The 12,265-nt window shown below is 36.4% G+C and overlaps 1 protein-coding gene across 1 annotated transcript in view; it reads right to left on the reverse strand.

Moving 5' to 3' along the window:
* The window catches only part of ABCB11 (ATP binding cassette subfamily B member 11), a 162,560-nt gene that overhangs the window by 103,299 nt on the left and 46,996 nt on the right, over window positions 1-12,265 (reverse strand). The window lies entirely within an intron of this gene.

Raw genomic sequence — 12,265 nt, forward strand, 5'->3', positions numbered from 1 at the left:
ATGGCAGAGAAGTACCGAAGAGTAAGCAGAGCACAGAAGCAGCTGGTATTTTCCCCTCAGCGTCTGGATGCTGATGAGTGTGAGAGTTTAGCTGGCGAGAGGACTGTAAGTGCCCCAAATCAAACAGGGGGCTAGAGACCATCTCTTTGCTTGGAGCCAGAGGAGCTAATGTGGGCCCCATGCACCGCTGAGAAGACCCTGAGGAAACTGCTGGCCACCATTGAAGCATCTATTCCTTACGATGAAGTGCAGACCCATGGAGGTTACAGGAGGAGACAGTGATATGTATTACATACATATACACACACATGTACAAATAAAAGAGAGGAAGGGGGAGTTATGAAAAGCTTCTAAATTCACCTAATTGGAATCCCAGAAGCAGAGAGTGGAGAATGACAGAAGTGTAATAATTAAAGAGATAATTGCTAAGAATTTTCCAGAAGCAATTACCTGATTCTTCAAATTAACAGTAGACACCAAGAATTGATTGGAATAGATATCAGTCAAAACTTAGATACATTATATAGAAATGTGTCTCAGTATATGCAGGAGATTGGTTCTAGCACTCCCATGTATACCAAAATTTGCATATACCAAAATCCAGGTATACACAAGTCCTACAGTCGGCTTGCAGAACTTGTGCATAGGAAAAATTGGCTCTACATATCCACTGGTTTTGCATCCTGAGAATACTATATTTTTCATCTGAGATTGGTTGAAAACAATCCCCATAGAAGTGGACCTCCACAGTTGCAACCTGTGTTGTTCAAGAATCAAACTGTAGTAAAGCATCAAGAATAAACAAAATCCGTCCTAAACACTGTGAAAGGGGAAAATGCATATTCAAATATAAATAACAGACTGACAGAAGTTTTCTCATCAGCAATAGAGGCTAGAAAACAGTGGAGTAATGTCTTCAAAGTGATGAGAAAAAAAAGTAATCTTTAACTTAGAATTTTATACTGAGCCAAAACATTATTCAGCATCTTTACAGACATTCAAAGTCAGAGGGTTTACACTTACAGACCTGCATAAAACAACAACTAGAAGATGTGCCTTAGCCAGAAGGAGTATCCAGAAGGGAGCCATGAAAGAGAGAAACAAGGGTGAGCACAAGAGTTAACAAAATATGTCAGGACGGCCAATCAAATATTGATACCAAGTATAACCTTTTATATTTCAAAAGAACATAATTAAAACTCTACACAGTATGTAGATATGAGTGTAACTTGAACAGAAGATAAGGTGTTTGATATGCAGATAAAGTATGTTAAGTTCATTGTTATGAGAATCTGAGGACATTGTTTTATAATTATAATTAAATATATATTTATACAACTATAATTAAATATATATTTGATTAAACCAAAGGAAATTGCCAACATTTAACCATTTTTTAATTACAAAGTTCAACTAATATCTGAACAAAGTTCAACCAATATCTGAAAATTTTAAGAAAAAGCAATGAAAAAGTACCAGTAAAATCTATAGTTTCTAAATAAGCAAAGGATTAAAAACTAAGTATGTAGAAAATGTCATCAATCCAACAAAAGTTAAAAAAAAACTAAAGAAACTAAAAAAAGCATAACAAAAGAAAATATAAATGAAGATTATTGAAAATAGTCCAAATGGTTCAGTAATTATGGTAAATGTATGTAGATTGAAGTACTGATACATACTACACAGATGAACCTCAAAATCATGCTACGTGAAAGAAGACAGTCTCAAAACACCACACACTGTATGATTCCATTTACATGAAATGTCCAAGATAGGCAAATCTATAGGGACAGAAAATAAATAAGTGGTTGCCTAATGCTGGGGTAGGGGTAGGGGTGGGAGGGGAATGAGGAGTGACTGGTAACAGATATAAGGTTTCTTTTGGGGATGAAGAAAATGTTCTAAAGTTAGTTTATGGTGATGGTCGCACAACTCTGTTAATATATTGAAAACCATTGAATACTTTACATAGGTGAACTCTGTGATATGTAAATGATACCCTCAAAAGGCTGTTTTTTAAAAAAAGGTCAGTTTATTGAATTTTTTAAAGTCAAGACATACACTTTTTTTTTTTTTTTCTGAGACCGAGTCTTGCTTTGTTGCCCAGGCTGGAGTACAGTGGCTCAATCTTGGCTCACTGCAACCTCCACCTCCTGGGTTCATGTGATTCTCCTGCCTCAGCCTCCTGAGTAGCTGGGATTACGGGTATGAGCCACCATGCCCGGATCATTTTTGTATTTTTAGTAGAGATGGAGTTTCACCATATTGGCCAGGCTGGTCTCAAACTCCTGGCCTCAGATGATCCGTCTGCCTCAGCCTCCCAAAGTGCTGAGATTACAGGCGTGAGCCACCACACCCAGCCAATCGAGACATATTATAAATGAAATAATTTATAAAATCATAAAAATGGTCAAAAATTAAAGGGTGAAAAGGATATGTCATGAAAATACTGATGTCTCAAAGCTGTTATGTTAATGTCAGAAAAATAGAATCCATGTTCAAAACAATAATGGATATAATAAAGGACATATAATAATTAAAAGTACAATCCAGCTAAAAGACAAATCAATTATTGGATTGTATATACCCAGCAACCTAACACAACATAGCCTGCAACTGTAATGAAAAATTTAAACACATCTTTATTAGAAACTGATAAACAGACAAAAAATTAGAAAACATAAAAGCTTTTAAAATAAAAAATAAGTAACTTTATGTAATTTACTACATAAAATTTGTTTTTCTTAAAATTTGGTTGAACATTGTTCATATATTAGTTGAACTTTCTAAGTAAAAAAAGATTAAATGTTGGCAATTTCATTTGATTTAATCAAATATATATTTAATTATAATTGTAACACAATGTCGATAGATTTTCATGACAAATTTCATTACTATGGAACCTGCAACCAAGACATTTTTCAATTACATTTGGCATTTTTATAAAACTTACCCATTAATAAGCCATCAAAAATTTCTACAAATGAAAAACTATGTATTTCTCTATATTGTTCTTATTCTTAAGAGTGTATATTCTGACAATGCAATTAAATAAAAACTAAAAAATTAAACACTAGTAAAACACACACACATATACTCAGTAAAATTGTGTGTGTTACAAACTTTAAAATACATATGCAGATAAATATGGGTTAAGGATGAAATCATGACAGAAATAGAAAATATTTAAAACATGGTGATAAATATATAAAATCTTGTGGGCTACAGCTAAAAAGATACTTCAAGATTTATTTATAAAGATAAATGCATTTTGCTTTTAAGAGATTAATAAATGAATTATGTTCTAATCAAGAACCTATAAAAATGCAAGATTTATAAGATAGAAAACAAAATAAAATGAAAAACAGTAGAAAGGATGTATCAATTCAAAAGTTGTTTTTTGAAAACTAAAAACATGCAAGTCAATAAGACTGTTGAAGAAAAGAGATATAAATCACAAATACTAATTGAAAATGGGAAAGGTAAAATAAATAAAGTTTTAAATCATAAGCAAATACTAAGTAATTTCATGGTAGTAAATTTGAAAACCAGGTTAAGATTAATTTTCTAGAAAAATATGAGTTATCAAAATTTGTTTATAAAGGAATAGAAAACTTAAAAAGTAATGGCTATTAAAATATTGATTCAATATTCAAAAGTCTCCCACCTCAAAAAACAACAGGGCTAGATAATGTTACAGGCAAATTTTACCAAAACTTCAAACAGTAGATAATTCTAATCTTATATAAATGGTTTTGGTGAAAAGAAAAATAAGAAAAGCTACCCAAATCATTTTATAAAGGAAGTATAATTTTGACATCAAAACAAAGAAGGATAAAAATAGGCTTATAATTACTTCTGAAAACAGATTTTAAAATGATAAATAAAATATGTTAAATATAATTCAGCAGTTTATGGAAAAAAAATGAAGCAATGTTGATCCCAGGAATGCAATGATTATTTAAGGTAAAAAATAATTAATCATTTTCATAAATGCAAAAAGTATTCAGTAAAAATCATTATCCATTCCCGAGTTTTGAAAACCTATAAAATTAAAAAAAAATCATTATTTTGCAACCCTAATGAATAAATTTGGGGTAATGATCAGCAGTGAATACTAAAACTATTCATTGAAATATTGGCAAAGATGAAATATCCAGTAGTACAAAGTGTTGTTAAGATGTGGAGGAAAGAGTCCTTTCATGCACAGCTAATGAGAATATAAATTGACTGAATGACTTTGGATAGCAATTTGGAAATATCTAGCAAGGCTAAACATGTTAATACCCCAGATCCCAGAATATCCTTCTCTGGTATTTTCCTCAACAATTTAAAAAATAATTAACAATGAAATGGCATTTAATATGTGGCAGGCACTGTTCTAAATGCTTTATACATGCTATGCCATAAAACCTCCCAACAGCCTCCTGAGATGGGTATTATGACTATCCCCATTTTCCAGATAAGGGCACTAAAGTATGAAGGACTAAGTCACAAGCTCAAGAGCACAAGTTAGTAAGTGATACAGCCGAGATTGAAACTCAGAAAACGCATGCAGAGATATGTGTAAGCTTGTTTATTGCAGTACTTCTTTGGAAACAAAAAGCTAGGAGAAAATACAAATGAACAAGAGATTGATTCAATAATTTATAGAATAGACACACAGTGGAATATTATCTAGCCATTAAAATCAATGAATTGGCATGGATAAATGTCAACAAATGTAAGTTTAAACAAACAAGACAGAAAGTTTCAGAATGATACTGTATGATGCCATTTATGTAAATTGTGTTACCTGCAAATCACTATTTGTAATGTTCATAGACATATAGATACGCAGTAGAAATATAAAGACTTACTTGAAACTGATAAGCACTGAATTAATGATAGTGGTTACCTCTGAGGAAAAGAAGTGGAATGAGACTGGGGAGGGGCTCAGAGGGCCCCTGAACTGTATCTGCATGTTTTAATTTCTTAAAACAAAAAGTTTCAGCAAGTATGGCATAGGGTTTAAGATACGATAAAGTTGGAAGGAGGTAACTTGGTGTTCATTAAGTTTTTCTCTTTTTTTTTCCTGTGGCTTTAAAATATTTCATGATATGGATACAGGGAGCACAGGGAGGGGAACAACACACACTGGGGCCTATTGGGGGAGGGCAGTGGGGAGAGCATTAGGAAAAATAGCTAATGCATGCCGGGCTTAATACCTAGGTGATGGATTGATAGGTGCAGCAAACCACCATGGCATGCGTTTACCTATGTAACAAACCTGCACATCTGGCATGTGTACCCCGGAACTTAAAATAAAATAAAATAAAACTTAAAAAAGAACACATGGAAAGCTGGATAATGCCACAAAAGGGTTAATGTTAGCAAGCTTGGGATGGAGGCACTATGCACCATCATCATGTATTTTTCCATCTTAAGCAGCATACCACTCCTAAAAAAAACAAAATCATTTTGCAGAAAATAAAACACTTCATGATAGAAAATAATTTTTTTCTTAACCCTGGTGAATCTCCTTTAATTAAACAAATTAGAGCAGTTTTGATTTCATAGAAAAATTGTGAAGATGGTACAAAATTCCCATGTACCCAACACCCAGTTATTAATGTCTTACATTAGTATTAATGTCTTACATTAGTATTAACGTACCAATGTGCACTGTAAATGTCTTACATTAGTATTAATGAACCAATACTGATACATTATTATTAGCTAGAGTGCATAATTTATTCAAATTCCCTTATTTTTCACCTAATTCTTTTTCTGTTCCAGGATTCCATCTAGGATACCAAATTTACCATGTTATATTAAGTTGTCATATCTTGTTAAGCAACTCTTGGCTATGACAATTTCTCATACTTTCCTTGTTTTTAATGACCTTGGCAGTTTTGAGGAGTACTCATCACTTATTTTGTAGAATGTCCCTTAATAGCATATTAAGAAGTAGAGTAAGAAATATTATTTAACTAAGTAGTTTATGAGGCTGGTTTAAAATATACTAAAAGAACCAGATTCAAAGTTATTTTATTCAAGAACAAAATTTGCTCATTATAGCAGTATTATATTCAGAGACTGTAACATTTGCCGGTTACACAATTTTTGAAGTTTTAACCAAATTTTTTTTTCAAAAAAACAGACAGACTCTTTAATAATGAGAAAATAATAAACAACATTTAACCACAGATGTGTTATTGCATTTCCTAATTTTAAAATACAATATTAAAAAAATTTAGTCTCCAATTATTTTTTCCCTTGGCTTAGCTCTCCATTTAAAAAGGTTTCTTTCCACTGGTGTGCAAATACTTCGCAGTATTTAGAGGACAGTGGTGTAGTGTCTTGCCCACGAAATTTGGAGTCTCTCAGATCCTGATACACCTGTTGCTTCACTCTACGTAGTTGGATTTATTTTAAAATCTCTCTCCACGTCCTGATTTCTCCATCTTTCATGTCAGGAAGTAGTAGTGATGGTGGTAAAATCCACCTTGCAGGACTGGTATGAAGATGAAATGAAACTGTATCTATACAGCAGCCAGCAAAAGGGAGATAGCAGCTGAAGTTCCCTTTGCCCTTCAAGCTTAAAGACCGAGTCCTCCCTACCTGATCCTCCACCCCATCTGCCTTTCCAGGGTCATTTGTAGTAATCTGTCCTCCATTAAGCACAGGAATACTAATCCACTAACCTATTCTCCTTACTTTCCTTCTGTGTCCCCTTGTCAATTCCATACATTAGGTTTCAATTGCTTACATTTTGCTTCTTTCTGAATACCCCTACAAATAGTTTTTGTGGTTTCTATTTTACTGTTAAAAGTCACATTCTAAAAGGCAAAAATCCATTAAAGCATGCGTCTCTATGCCCGCAGCATTGCCAATGCCCCTCAGTCAGTGAGCACCAAGAATACATCTGTAGTTAAACAAGTCGTGTTTGCTACTCATTGCACCGAGGGTGAACACACTGTCAGGGGCTGTGGGGCATCTCAGTAAAATGGTGTTAGAAAGAACCTGTTACAGAACTCGGGCTTTAGTCAGATGATTTGGGGAAGGATCTAATGTAGTGGGTATTTGTTCTAGATTGGATGCTGTTAAAAAGCTGGGACTATGTTATGACTAGATAAAGAAATAACAGCCATTCATTTAGCAAGGTGTTTGGTATTTTGTGGGTTGCACAGTGACCTTGATTTTGCCTTTGCTGAGAACAAAGTATAAATTGACCTTGCATTGACTCAAAGTAACTTTGAGGTTGGTATTCTGTGAGACTGTTTATGTCTAATAAGAGAATAACATGGCTTAGGTGTGAGTACCAGGCCAGCTATGAAATGGAACAGGGTGTTCTTTTGTTTGTTTTCTTTGTTTGTTTTCTTTCTCAGCGCAAGTGCATCACTCTGAACTTTGGTAGTCCACTGTTCTTTTTTGACATGCCAAGGAGCTATACTTCAAAAGATGTATACTCTCTAGGGCTAAAGGCATGCACTGGTTGTTCAGTCAGAAATGGAAGCTAGTCCCTTTATCTTTGGGCAGCTTAGAAACGGCTGTGATGACTTTTGAAGCCCATTGTGCTGAAAATCTTAATTACTTGCATGTACCCACAAAAACACTGGGAATTTTATAACACTAAGTTTGGGAAAGTACACTGAAAAACCAAAATTTCTAGAAAGAATGAAGGCCTTGCCTGTGATATTTGCCACAAAAGAGAAGGTTTTCAGAACTGAATATTAGATGAATTGCCATGTATCATTATGAATGTAGAATATATATCTGATATATATTATTAGACCATGTTTTCTTCCACTGGCAAATTTTTTTTTTATTAGATGAGATGTTGAGAAACTCATACATCAGATGCTGGAGGACATGGCTGCCAGTCTCTGAAACCCTGGAAATGCAGTGGGAATCCAGTTTTTGGTGATAAACATATTTGTTTTGCAGGTTCTTGAGAGTGTACCTCCTCCTTATTTGGCACTTTCTATGATTTAAGAGTACCATGGTGTTTTGCCACATTATTTTTCCTCACTGATTACAAGTAGATATAATGTCATCTAGTTCTACTGTCTCGGCCATTAGCTGTAACACTTTTTTAGCACCTAACCTAATAACTTGATTTGAGTTTCATACATTGAAGGAGGCTTTAATTAGGGTTTCTTAACAAATTTACAATAATAAAATTTTACTTAAACTAACACAAGAAAACTCAGAGTTGAAAATAACATCCAATGCTATTTCATTTTCACTGTGCACTTTAACATATTAAATTATTTTAACCTCCCCAAAATCTCTTCAGGAACAGACTGAGAATTTTCAAGGCATTCCAGAAAAATGTATTTTCCAATAAACTTAAGGGAACCTAAGAGTAAAAAGCAGGAAATCGAGATGTCTAAGCACTAGTTGGCAGACTTTGGACACCTAATCATAGAATCCCCCAAGAATTCTTAATTGTCCACACCAACTCCAGTGTTCCTCTCTGCTAAGTGACATGTGGTCTATAACCTGCACACTATATGCGCTTCTGTTTAACTATTCAGGGTTGAAGTTTTCTCTTGATAAAATGTGTAATCTTATCAACACAGATACGCACATTAGAGAACAGTCTCCTGACAATTACTGGTAAAAACACATCAAAGATGTTTCTATCTTACACTCTAACAACAGCATTCTGAAAGACCTCACTGCTGGGGAGGAGGGGATGGGGAAGAGAGACCATCAGCTAGATGGTCACTTGAGAGAACCTAGTACTTTGACTGACCTTAAAAATGGGCCTGAATGAGTAGTACCACAAAGGTCCTGAGGCTGTCAAAATTGGAGGAGATACAGGGTTCTACAAGCCATGCCAGAAAGAAATCAAAGATCCTGAGAGCATAAAATGTCAGTGCCCACTACTTGCCACTACAGCAAGGCTGCTAGTGTGAACTGGTGGGGATGTCAGCCTGGAGCAACAGATGGACAGGCTGATCTTCACCAATGGCTGGGATCAATACTAGCAACTGGCTATTGGTATTGTAGAAGAATTGAAGAAAAAAAAAGGGTCATGGTTGAGAAAAGGTGTCTCCAGAGCCAAATCCTTCTGGGCTGAAAGATACCATTGCCATCCTATTTTGTAAATACGGTTTTATGGGAACACAGTCATACCCATTCATTTTCTATTATCTTTGGCTGCTTCTGTGCTACAATGACAGACTGTATGGCCCTTTCTCTCTCCCATACCTAAAATATTCACTATACAGCTCTTTGCAGAAAATGTCAACCCCTGTACTGTGAGATCAGTTCAGGGCAGCCTGAGGCCCAGGAAGAAATCTCTGAGGACCTGATTTACCTACCCTAAAAATTGTGTGGAGCACCAGCCCTCCAGCCAGCCCTACCCTCATGGAACTTACAATGTGGCAGGGAAGGCAGACATTATCTGGGAAATTAGGCGTCAAGCAGGATGGCAGTGAGGAAAGGGGAAATACAGGCATCTCCTGGGCCCTCATGCAGAGGAGCTGCCTTGTCTAGAGAGCTGGAGAAGGCTCTGGAGCAAGTGCTTAGCATGAGATGTTGAAGATGAGAGCAAGTTTTCCATGGGAAGAGGAGAGGGAAGAGCAGTCCAGGCAGGGAAGGACACATGCAAAGGCCCAGATGCAAGAGACAGGGCAGCTGGGTCCAAGGCTGAAGGAGCCCAGTGAATCTCAGGGAGGCGGATGGGCAACTCGGGAGGATGTGGCTGGTTGATCCTTCAGGGCCTCATGATCCTTACCACTGAGAACTTGGGACCTTATCCTAAAGGCCATGGGAAGCTAATGAAGTCTTTTAGGCAAGAAAGGATATGATCAAATTTATACTTAAAAAAAGTTACCCTGATAAGGCTTGGGACTTGGATCCCACACCCACAGAGGTTAGGAAATGGGTGTGAGAAGAATAGAGATCCCACCAGACCAAGAGGCAGAGATGGCTCTGTCTGTGTTCTAGGGTTTTGCATTTTCTCTGCAGAGATTTGTTCCACTTTCCATTTAATTTTCACCCAAATGCTATTTTTTGAAACATGTTGACCTTTTCTAGACTTAATTAAGGAAAAAGAGTTTTTTCCACATTCAGGCCAAGATGGTAAGAAGAATCTAAATGCCCTCAAAGCCATTGAGGAGCTGTGGACAGTGAGGGGAACCAAGCCAGGCCCGGGAGTGGAGAGCACCCACCCCCACCATGCCCCACATCACACTGTGAATATTCTGATCATGTGAGGGTCCCTCCATGGCTTTTCTCTTGTGAAGTCTTGCCCTCTGTAAAGACTTTCAAGACCCCAGCCCCACAAACTCCCCCTTCACAGAGCTGCTCAGAGAGAACAGAACTGCCCCTGCTCCTCTTCAATTTGGATGTCCTTTCTAAACTACAGTTTTCTTTTCTTTCTTTTTTTTTTTAAAGCCCTTAAAATATCTTTCACTGCTGACATTTAAAAATGTAGGTAGGATACTTTTGTTATTATCAGCTTAGCAAACGATTTCTTTATCTAAAAGATTATTAGAGAAGGAAAGAAACATTTAATATATGCTAAGAAACAAAGAAAATAGAAAAGCATTATTTTCCAGATAAGCTCACTGTCGGTTGATGCTGTGTGTCAACACTGTGGGTGACCCAGTCTGGGAATAGACTAAAATGAGGCCCTTCCAGCCCTGAGGGCTATGGCTGATAGGGAAGGGAAATAAATACACGGTGATCCCATTGGCCACATAAGTCCTTTCTTCAGAGGCACCGTTGAGGTAGAGGACTAAAGAATTGCTTAGGAAGAAAACAGAATGTAACACCAAAGTTAACTGCCACAGCGATTCTTTGTCTCTAAATGTACAGTTCTTTCGTCTTGACCAAGCAAAACACAACCCCAGTATTTGATTTCTGCAATGAAACTTGGGCATTTTATGGCAATTGTAGCACCTTTTAAAACCACAAAATGGGCATTTCCCCCCTAAATAGCTTCTTAATCCATTTTTAGGAGTCACCCACTAATATTTGTCACCATTATTCTTGGTACTAGGAAACAAAAATTATTCAAGGGGCTTGCAATCTAGAGTGTGGAGGAGTGTAAACAGAAGCTCCTAGACAGGGAAATGGAGGCTTCAACCAGAGACAATCACAATGTTACAGAGCACAGCAGGGGGAACCAAGGTGAGGGGGGTGAGCAGTGAGGGGACGAGGTTGCCCACAGAAAAGAACTTCTATTAAACAACAGCTCATAAATAAGTTATCACTTCAAATGTTTAATAAAAACCACTACTAAATCCTAATATTAAAAAGTTTTAGGTATAACCACTATAATTTGTCTCTAACATCTCTAAAAAGCTATTCCCCCTCAAAATGTTGACAAATACTGTCTTTTATTCCCAGTCTGAAGTGTGAATAATATTTGATCTCTGTGCTCAAGCCATTAGCAATATGTGACTCCCACTGGCTTGGGTAACCTAAAAACTGAAATTAGATCCTAGAAACAAACTTCCTCCCCTCTAAACATGCATCCACAGCTCATTTTTTTTTAGTATCTATATTTTTGAAAACCGGGACAATGAAGAAATGAGTACGGTGTTGGAGAAAAGATAAAGTCGGTGTAGTTCTGCATTAAACCAGCTTTCAAGGGTAGAATTTGTGATCATTGAATCTGCGATTATCAGAGCAAACAGAATTGTGCTTCCACAAAGCCAAGTTAAAAAAGAAGCCCACTGGTATTTTTACTTTGAGCAGATTATTCAATCTATTCGGCCATTTGTACCACACACCCATGTACACCACTCTCTCTCTCTAAGAGATTGATACATGAAATAGCATTGCTATAAAGAAGACAGCAACCAAGAGTCATCTGTATTGTATACAACGTTATGAAATCATTAATGCATCCTGTAAGTTTCTATCCAAGTATTGTAGCGTTGTTTACACTAGACAAGAGACCAATGTTTAATAAACCAGAAACACTCCACTCCACAAAGTAAGAGTTAAAGGGAAGAGGGAATGGATTTGCAGAGACAAGTATAAGTTACTTACCTGTGAACATGAATTTGAGGAAGCCAGAGGAAATAATGGACTCCACTGTGGAGAGTTAAAAGGTTTCACAACCTTTTCCAACCTCGGTTTTCATCATTCTAAAGCACTGAACAGAATTCAAACTTTTTCAAGAACATTATCTATTTGCCTAAGGGTCAATGTCCCTAAGGGCAGCCGAAGCACAGTTCAGTGACATACGAGAAACATACTCAGAGCAATAACCCCAAACACAGAGTGTGCTTGGGAAACCCTCTGAGGGTGTCAACAG

Source organism: Gorilla gorilla, chromosome 11 (genome assembly GCF_029281585.2).
Source record: "Gorilla gorilla gorilla isolate KB3781 chromosome 11, NHGRI_mGorGor1-v2.1_pri, whole genome shotgun sequence".
NCBI classification, from domain to species: Eukaryota; Metazoa; Chordata; class Mammalia; order Primates; family Hominidae; genus Gorilla; species Gorilla gorilla.